Source organism: Cryptomeria japonica, chromosome 7, assembly GCF_030272615.1.
Source record: "Cryptomeria japonica chromosome 7, Sugi_1.0, whole genome shotgun sequence".
In the NCBI taxonomy this organism is placed as follows: domain Eukaryota; kingdom Viridiplantae; phylum Streptophyta; class Pinopsida; order Cupressales; family Cupressaceae; genus Cryptomeria; species Cryptomeria japonica.
In genome coordinates, this window is record NC_081411.1 from 91,648,036 (window position 1) to 91,658,898 (window position 10,863).

Genomic DNA, 10,863 nt, shown 5'->3' on the forward strand with positions numbered 1-10,863 from the left:
AGTTTACTACAGAGGAAGATTTTACTGGTTGAATCAAGTTTTACCTAATGGAGGGGTTGTAGAATATAACCTTTCCGATAATCGATTAACAAAACTTCCACCTCCACATGATGCAGTTTACAGACATTCAGATAACAATACTAGGGAGTATTGGAGTTTAGCTGGGAGTGATTTTGGTCAGCTAATTTTGGCTGATAGGGAGTATGGGTTCATGTGGAAATTAGAGAACGGCGAAGAAAACATAAATGCCAAGTGTTGGTGTCAAGTGGATATTTGTTTGCCTAGAGAAATTATGCTTATTTCAGTTAACAACAGTGGATGGATTGTGGTGGTTGGTCGAGAAGGAATTAATGTATATGATGGAAGCAAAAGACTGGTAAGAAAATTTCCAATGGATGAAATTGATCCAGAACTTGGGATGAACATAATGAAACTAAAAGATCGTACATTTGACAACATTTCGTTTTACCCACCCTTATTGCCTTTTGAGTGTACCTACGTATGGTGGCCTGGTAACATAAATTTCATAAGTAAGTAAGTTTCTACATCAAATCTCAGCACCGAATGATGTACACTGAAGTATAAATCTCAGCACCGAATGATGTACACTGAAGTATAAATCTCAGCCATGGTTCACATAATTTATATAACGGTTTTGTCCTGCAATTGATTTTCAATTCAGTCCATTTTCGTTTTTTATTTTCTTAATCATGCTACTTACATATTCTATTTATTTTTATTCATGATCTTAAAAAAAACTAGACATAATGAATTCAAAGCGTGTGCTTCTTTCCAACTAAGGTTCTTAGTTATCTATGATTTCTGTAGCTTTTATTTTTCCCCTATGTTTGTATAGGAAGACAAGTATGATGTTGGTTATGAAGTATCTCATGTAATAATTCACCCAAGTAATGCATAAAACAAACATAGATAATTATCAAAAGAAATATGTATAAATAATATATATCATGAAGATTGAGAATAATAGGTCATGATTGACTGATTTAAATAAGGTTTAGAAGCTATTATAATTAATTTTAGTAAGTGTGTAATGTGGCATGGAAGGAAACGTGATCTGAATGGCTTCAAAAAGGACTAAATCAAGATTTCTATTGTTAGGTCTTGACAAGTTATAAAATATATAACTTTTAACAATTCTTTAAATTTGAGATGTTAAAATAATTTTTGGCATTATATTTAATAATGAAACAAATATTTTCTGATTTTAAATAAATTTTACATGATAGCATGGACAAGAGAAAATATAAAACTGGTATAGACAACCACAACCATAATTCAATGGTATAGATAGATAGATCCATCAAAATGAACCAATTCCTTTTTAATTATAGATATATTCATATTGTTTTGATTATATTAGTAGGGAGACGACCCTAACCAAAAAGAGAGATACAACATTACAACATTAACCATACACCAACCGTAAAACAACTGGCAGTAAGAAACTAGTTCTAGTTAAATAAGATAAAAGAATTTCATGCCCCAGAAAATATTTCTACGAATACTAGTATCATTCCTATTACTAATTACAGAAGTATCATAGTAACTATTGCCATAAACCATACTACTAATGTTCTTACTAGCATTATCCTTGTCAACCTTTACCGAACCAGTCTTAGCATAATTAATTAACATTGAGTAGTTCAAGGTGGGCACGCAGGCCCCAAAATACCACCAATTGCAAAACATAACAAAAAAGGACAAACTGAGGAAGGAAAATGATTGTTAGTCCTTCTTGATTAGGTTCCAGTCCCGCTCGAGCTTACCTAAGTTTTGCATCTAGCTCTCCTAGTGATCTTCTTCCTCATCATCAGTCATCTCCCTTGCACCCTTCTTGGCCTTCTTCTTCCTAATTTTATTCAATCAACCTTGACTAGACACTATGCTTAGGACCACATTCTTCATTACCCCATCTCTGATAGTGCAAAGGGCATTGAAAGCACTACACAAATGTTTCACCATCCTGTCCTATTCCTCCTAGTTCTTCTCCAACATGGACACGTTTTCCTTCATTTCAGTCAATTAATCCTCCAAGTTGTTGTTAGCCTCCTGGGTCGACCTCATAGGTGAACACAACACCATTTCCTCGTCCTCAAAGGTGTCAAGGCTATTAGTATTTTTCAAAGGAGACTCATGCTTACTTTTTGACTTGCTAATCTCTTCTTCTCCTTCCACTTCTTCTTTTGAGTCCTCATTGAGGCTTTCAATTGGTTCCTCTTCCTCCACCTGGACATCACCATCCTTAGAATTGTCCTCTGAGTCTTCCTCATCTTCTAGATCATAAATTTCATAAAGGCTAGTATTAGTCCCATTCTCTTCACTTTGGATGGACTTTTTCCTTTCTTTAGCTTACAGCCTAGCAGACCTTCTTTCCCCCGAGCTTCTCTCAATTTTTTCCTTCTCCATTTCCTTCTCACCTTCATCTTCAGAATTCTATATGTCTGGGTTGATGGTAATTCTCTTTCCCGTCAACTCACTACAAGACCTCTTCACTTTTCTTAGGGTGTTTCAAGGAATTTCAATTTTCCTCTTATCAGGGGTTAAGTTCAACAAGGCCACATCAGGGGAATTATTTTCCAAAGTCACAATAGGGCTTTTACCCATTTTTTAATTGGTCAAGAGGGGTTAGGCACATCCTTAGGCTTCTAAGAGGTAAAACTGGGTTTTTTTAAAGGGGTTTTATTGCAACTACTGTTACTACCAAAGGCCAAAGAAATAGAACTCATGGTGGGGGTATGGTCTATTGCATATTTATACATTATGTAAATTAAACCCTAGTGTAAAGCTGGGTTCGCCCCATTTTAAATACAGACACTAAGGGATCAAAAATAGAAAGAACAACATACTGATTTTAATAGGGTATCTTTTGTGGTTCAGAATGGGGAAATGGTAGCCATGGACAATAGGATAAAAAAACTCTAAGTTAAAATATTTCATTACATGATAACTGACCATAGGGAAAGGCTTGGGAAGGGCCAAACAATCATACCCATTTTGAAATGAAACCATGTTTTCACCTTTCTCAAAGAATCTTTTCATGCAATCTCTATAATCTCACATTCTTTTGTTCTCAAATTTATCTCCTTCATTATGTAAGCTTGTCATCTCCACAATGTACTCTGGTGACACAGTAAAGGTGATTCTACCAGCTATAACCACACCGTTCTGCCAAGAATTGCAAACCCTAGCCGAGAGCTCCTTATTGTAGCCTTCATGGCCAGGAAAAAAATAGTGAAACCCACCATTTGAAAGAGATCCCATAGCTCTTTGTTATCTCTCAACTCCACACATTTACTCGATATAGTATGTTTTAGAGGGCTCCCCATCATGACACAGGAAAGAGCAGAACTATACCGGACTCTAGGAAAGTGACTGAGCAAAAGACAACAAAATTGAGAACTTTGGCTTCTTTTGGAAGGGATGAATTTAAAAATGCATTTCCTGATATCACTCAAATGATATTTATCACATGTGTGACACCCAAGGTAATAATTTCTTGTAAAGACAATGTAAAAATCACTCTTTTTCATGTTTGTGGAAAAGGAAAAATCACTCCTTTTCACATCCCTTCTAATTAATACCTTATCTTTACAAATCTAAGCATAGTCATCATTTGTCATCATCATTCTTTTATCAAGAATTTTGCTACCGAGGTCATTAGCCATGTAGGCGATCCAAGTGTAGAAGCAATCCCAATCATCTAGGCACTAAGTCATCACCTTGTAAGCCCTCCATCTACATGCTCCCAACAAACAATTCAAAATATTTGAGAGTGTAGGCATAAAACATATCAAAAGATCTCAATCCGATGGCTCAATAGTCCCACTTCTTGTATTCTTTTTTATGATTCCTCTTTCCTGCATGAGGATTTCCTTAAGCTCTTTAGAGGTGTTCTCAAAGTTGAAGACATGCCAATCCGACACATGAATAATTTGATTGGCAATGAGGTCAACTGACCTATTGCCTTCTCTATAGAGATCTTGTATTCTGATGTCTTCAAACAATTCCACCAACAATTTACATTTACGTACTATCTCTCTAATCTCCCATGGAGGAGAGATGTCTTTATTGAGGCAGTCAATAATAAGTTTGGAATCTCCTTCTAGAATTACATTTCTTGTAGTGATATTATATAGTCTTTGAATACCTATCCAGACCGCCCAAGCTTTTGCCTTATTATTAGTAGTTGTCCCCAGACCTAAGCCAAACCCAACTAACATGAAGCCTTCATGATCACGAATTAAGCCTCGGACCCCTGAGATCCGAGGACTGCCTTTAGGACCACCATCAAAGTTACACTTAATCTATTCTATTTCAAGTGGTTTCCATAGATAGTAATTTCTCAAGATCATTCTTTGGCAATTAACATTAAAAAAATTGTGTCGAATTCCGCAAACCTATTTTAGTCGGAGAAACTAGTAGATTCCACATTAATATTTTTCTTAATATGTTGTATGATGATGGTGGCTACGATTTTACTACTCTTCTCTTCTCTGAATATCCTATTGTTTCGTTATTTCCAAATGTTCCAAGAAAGAAAGGGAGGAGTTTGATGCCAGATACTCTTAGAAATTGGGTGAGGGTAAGTGGATAACTACCACGCCTCAAGGAAATCTTTGAAAGAATTAAGTTGCACTGAATTAATGTTAAGCTTCTTCCACATTTCTTCCCATATGTCCTGAGAAAAGTTGCAATGTAAAAAAATGTGTTCAATGCTTTCCAAGTCCATGTAACAATTTTCACACCTATTGACCAGAGAAAAACCCCTTTTGTTTAGGTTGCCAATAGTAAGAATTCGACCATGAGAGGTTGCCCACCAAAAAAAGTTCACTTTTTGGGATTATCTCCTTTATCCAAATTGCCTTCCATATTAAAGCTCTGTCATTATTTTCCTCCAAAAGGTGGTAGGGAGACTTAATAGTTAAACTCCCTAACATGATCCTTATCCATATCCATTCATCCTCCCCACATAGGAGTGTACAGAGAACAATTAGGAAGCATAGAAGTGAGGCTGGTTGCTTCCTTCAAGATTGGCCCTCTAGTGGTGGTTTGAACTTCTGGTTCAGAGGAAACAATTCTACTCAAATCAATCTAGGAAGCATGTCCCATATTCCAAATTATGAAATAATGCACCTTTACCCCCCAATGACAATTTAAGAACTTGTTGATATTCTTTAAATGTGGGAGGGAATCCAGATACTATCCAAGCATGCAACTGTCTTTCCAGAACTCAGTCTTTCTTCCATTTCCTATAATCATCTTGCTATTTCTTTTGATATCATGTCTTGTTTTAGCCACACTATTCCAAACGGTGGAACCCATGGGTAGCTTCTCTTGATTGTTGAATTTTTCCCCATTGTTACTTGGGAAGTATTTGGCTTTCAAAATTTCAGTCCATTCTTTTTTTTCCTTAGTTAATTGCCAGCTTATTTTAAAATTAAGAGCTTTATTAAAAGTTTTAATCTTTCTTATGCCCAATCCATCATAATTCCAAGGTTTGAACACTTTATCCCAAGAGACCAAGGAAAGTCTTCTCTTTTCTTCCATACCTGACCATAGGAACCTGCTTTGGATCCTTTCAATTTTATAAGCAACCACCCCAGGTATCTTGAATAGAGAGAGGTAATAAATGGGCATATTTTGAAGCCAAGATTTAACAAGTTGTATCTTGCCTACCAAGTTGAGAAGTTTCCTTTCCAGCAAGCTAACTTCTTTTGAAATCTCTCAAGCAAGCCATTCCATAAATTTAGATTAGGACATTTGGAGATAGGATGCAACCCAAGATAAGATTTTGAGAGGGTGGAAATTTGGCAACCAAGAATGGAGGATATTTTGGCTTGGAGGGTGGGTTTGACATTTAAAAATAAAAGTTTTCATTTAACAAAGTTTATTTGTGGGCCTAAGATGATAGCATATCTATCCAAGGTCTTTTCTATTGCTTTTGCTCAGAGAAAAAAGCTTCACCAAAGCTGATGGCATCCTCAACAAATTATTGATGGGTGGTAATGTTTAGGGATGAAGCATCTCTAAAACCTTTTAAGTCACCCTCACATCTATGATTTCAAATATTTCTCCCTAACACTTCAGCAACCATGATTCATATTTTTACCCCCTTTGAAATCCAGATTATAAATATTCACTTAAATATCCAATATCTGACGTAACCCAAGGGAATATTCAAAGTTAACCTTAACAAAATATGGGATTAGACTAATGATCTAAATTAACTTACAATAATAATTTCACAAATACTATGCACCATAGATCCATCAGAAAACCTAATTCACTACATTCTCAATGCAATAGAACTTTATCTAATATTGTATATAGAAATGGTGTAAACCACTTAGAGCCACAAAAAAAAAAAAATGAACATAAAATCAGTGTTTGCTTCTATTAATTTTAAAATAGCTTAGTCTCAACAATCCATGCTCAACAACTTTTTTTACAGCATCTCTTATATAAACAAGAATAAGAAAACCTAGAGCACAACGTCTAAAATAATAAGAAATGCCAACTTTTGTAGACGAAGAATAATTAAATATAGAGCACAACAATGGGTTGATATCATCTAAACCACAAGGGTTGCCATTACATCAGTAATAAATTATTCTAACATGTTTTAATATTTATCCTCAATCTACAACAAAATTTATTACAAACTTACATTGAAAACGATGAAGTAACACGTATGCATGAAAAACTCCCGCACTAGAAATGAATAAGTGACAAGGTTGGTGGCATAGTCAAGATGCTGCAGAGAAAATAGAAGGTAACAGATGCACCAAAAGTTAGGTGTGTATAAATATATGCTTATGGCTTCTCGATTTCTGCAACAAAAACTTTAGTGAAACATTTGCGACTTTGTGGAGAATAGAAAGCTTGTGAAAATTTGGTTTTGTAATGGAACAATGAGAATTCTATGTGCACAAATATATATCTAGTTCAAATGTACAGTTCTGCATAACACTATATAGACCTTCAATTTTAACTCGAGGAACTTAAAGTTTTAATTTAAACTTGTACAAACTAGGGCTACACTAATATACATTAAACCGATGTACTATATGGTTCAATATTTAAATATTCATGATAAAACCTCATTAGTTAAACTAGGGCTACACTAATATACATTAAACCGATGTACTAAATGGTTTAATATTTAAATATTCATGATAAAACTTCATTAGTTAGGACCTCGGTTTGGACTATATAAAATGGAACTTATTTTAAGAAAAAATTTATGATTTTCAATTAAAGTAATTTTATAGTGATGTCGTAAAAATAGATTATTTTTAAAAAACATAAACATTTAATTTAAATAAAAAGGTTACTTTGATCAAAGTAATGTCTATTTGAAATTTAATAGTTTTCGATGGTAGTATATAAATATATTTTAAGATTTATTACTTAACATAAATTTTAGAGGAGTTCACCATCTTATTATGTTTTCAAGAGAGTATAGCTCAAGTTGGGTGTTGATGGTTTTGGGTGAATATTATGATTGAAACTCTAACAATTTTGAAATGCATTGTCTAGATATGATTTTATGTATCTATAACGTTACCTTAATTTAGCAAAGAAGGAATGGTAATTGTTTCAAATTAAGATATGATTGTAGATGTAAATTAAATGGTTATGGCTATAACAGATTTATTCAATATTGTAACAAAGATTTGATTATACCTTGAAGGGAAGAAGTGATTAATATCATGTTATCCTTATTATGAGTGAAATTATTAATGCACCATGTTATATATGCGTGTCTGTCATATACCTAATATATTTTAAATGACATATTTACTTGTGAAATATAGAAAACTATTATATACCAGGAATAAATATGAAATTACATTTGTTGCTATGAGGTAACATTTTCATAATCACATTGAAAGGCATACTAATGAACTCATAAGTAAATATTTGTATAAGAATATGGTCGAATGACTACTCCACTTATGTTTCCATTTATTCTAATAATATGCTAATTCTGAAATTATAATTTCAAAGTTAACAACATCTAATGAACAAGAGTATTGAAGTCAAGTGTTGTTTGTCTATCTGTTTAGAGGATTGATAAAATATTGAAAGCCTTGTTAAAATTGTTATTTTAAGGCTAGGATAAAAAACCTAATTTGTATGACAAAGACCTATAACAATGCTATAGAAACATATAGATAATAATAAGTTAAATACATTGTTTAGATCCTTAAAGGACTTTAATAAATGCAAAATGACTTTATATAGTTAACCACAAGAATGATCCACATGAATGGTAGGTTTGTACTAGAAAGGTCCAATAAAATTGCATTTAAATTTGATTTCCATCAATAGATATGATTGTAATAAACATTTTGAAGTATTTTGAAACTTCTATTTAGGAATCTCTAGTCTATTTAATATTTATTGTTCTGCCACAAAGGTTAGTTGTCATTATTGTCTTCATTAATATATTACCTAAACACCATATTGAAAAGTGATGTCACACCTAATGCTAATCAAGATTTATTTAATATGACTTTGTCTGAATAGGAAAAATCTTAGAACTCGCTATTTATAATAGCTTAGGGTAGGTCTCCATGTAGCTTCTTAGCTTATTTTTGCTGGGAGCTACTGAACAACTTTTTGAGAAACAAATTGTGGAGCTACTGCCCTTTTCAAAAGTAGAATTGCTTCTTATTTCTAAGAAATCCATTGAAATAGTGTTTTTTAATAAAAAAATAGTTATATTTGTTGCAAAAAAAATTTAAAACAATTATTTGCAAATAAGGAGATGAAAAAAGTGCTAAAGCCACATGTCATTTTTCCCCAGATGAAGTTGTTGCTTATTTTCGAACCCCCCTATTTCAAAGATTAGGGAAATACCCCATCCAACTGCTTAGTTTATTTTGGCTAGCAATCACCGCTCATATTTTTTATCAGTAATTTGTGAAGTTTTAGCCCCATGCAACAGTTAATTTTATTATTTGATTTTTAGCAATCATTTGAATTTTATTGCTAACAATATTAATATTATGTTTTAACATTAAATTTGGGTCTAATATTTGGTGGTAAATGAAAGAGAGAAAATTTGGTGGCAAATAAAGAAAGGAAATAAATTTATGAAGAAATATGGCATTTTTTTCAATAAGTAGTTCCTAATTATTTTTACCCCCCATTATTTTTCACAGCCTATTTATGTTTCTTAAACAATAGATGCTCCCAAAAATAGGAAAGATTCTATATCATGGTTTTCTCTTAATTTAAATTTTCCATGCAAACATATGCCTATTTAAACTTAAACAAAAATTAAACTTAAGAAACAACATGGGAACATGATTTTATTTTCAATTTTTAAGGAGCGATTGCTTCACTAAAGTAGGGAAGGATTCCAATTTATCCTTTTCCCCTAATTAAAAATTTGCATAAGAACACTCCAACTACTTAAATTAAAGAAAAAAATGTACATAAGCAATCACATGAGGACATCGGGTTAAGTGTAAAACTGAAGACAAAAGTTAAATTTTGGTGAAACTTATCTAATGAATTTGTGTTGAATATCATACCAAAGCTACTCCCAAGTGACTCGTGATCATCCATAGTCAAAGACAATCCTTATCAACCAAAAAGAAAGTGTTTAAATTTCAATTTTCTAATGTTTTGATAATTTATATTGTAGGAGAATAAACACAATTTTTTAGACAAAAATATTTTATTAAATAATTGGCCTCTTATGAATGTTGCAAAATTTTGACATGATACATAGTTTAGGAGGAAATTCTTAAATTTAAAATTCAAATTTGTCATTCAAGGCATAGTTTTCTTAGAGTTTTGATTAATTAAGGGGGAAAACTGATTTTATAGGGATTAGAAACCCAGAGTATAAAGAGAAAAAGAAATTAGAAACAACCGATACTCTGGCACCACCAAGACACAAAACAACCCAACAAAATAGGACACAACAACCCAAACAAAAAATAAAGAAACAACCTAAAAAAATTAGAGAATCTTGCTTAATTCACTGTTTTTCTTAATTACCTCTTAATTGATCAACACACGTTTCTTACTAACACTATCATCAAGGGTCATACCCTTATATTTTCTATGAAGCCTAGTCACATGACCTGGCCGGGGCACCACAATATCCTCCATCACATCGTCCACATAATCCAAAGGATTTCAAGGAATATTTCTTGTCCCTGCATCAGTAACCTTACTAATCTTACCCATCTTCATATTGCCAGAAGGGAAAAAATCCTGGGAAGTGAAATTCAATAGTTCAACCTGCTCATTCAGCTTGCAAAGACCTTCATTAGCGTTATCCATAGCCATCTTACTAACCGCCACCATCATAGTAAAACTCTATTTGAGTTTGTGACTATCCTCCTCCAATTGATTCGGCTCTTGTGGTCCTTCTCAAGGTGATGTATCTCACCCTTCATCTTATCAACCCTTCACCTCAGGTAATTGAGCTCCTGAATAATTCAAGAAAATAGAGAGTTTTGATGCTCTTTAAAGTTACATACGTAAATGTTGGAGACTATGGAATCAGGAGAAAAGGAACCCACTTCCTTCAACATAGCCCTACCTTGATCAACAAGCATGTTGAAATTGACATCTTGTTACATCCCTTTCTCACTAGAAAACATATGTCTCACCTTCTTCTTTTTCACCAACACTTTAGAAGCATTAACCATTGGGGACCAATAAATCTTTGACTTGATGTTTATGCTTGCAAAAGAGGTCCTACCCACCTTATTCCCATTCACATCACTGCTAGGGTCCATAGAATTAGGAATAAAATCAAGGTCATCTTAGAGTTACTACTTTATGACAACTTATTTAATGCTCCTAAAATGAAGT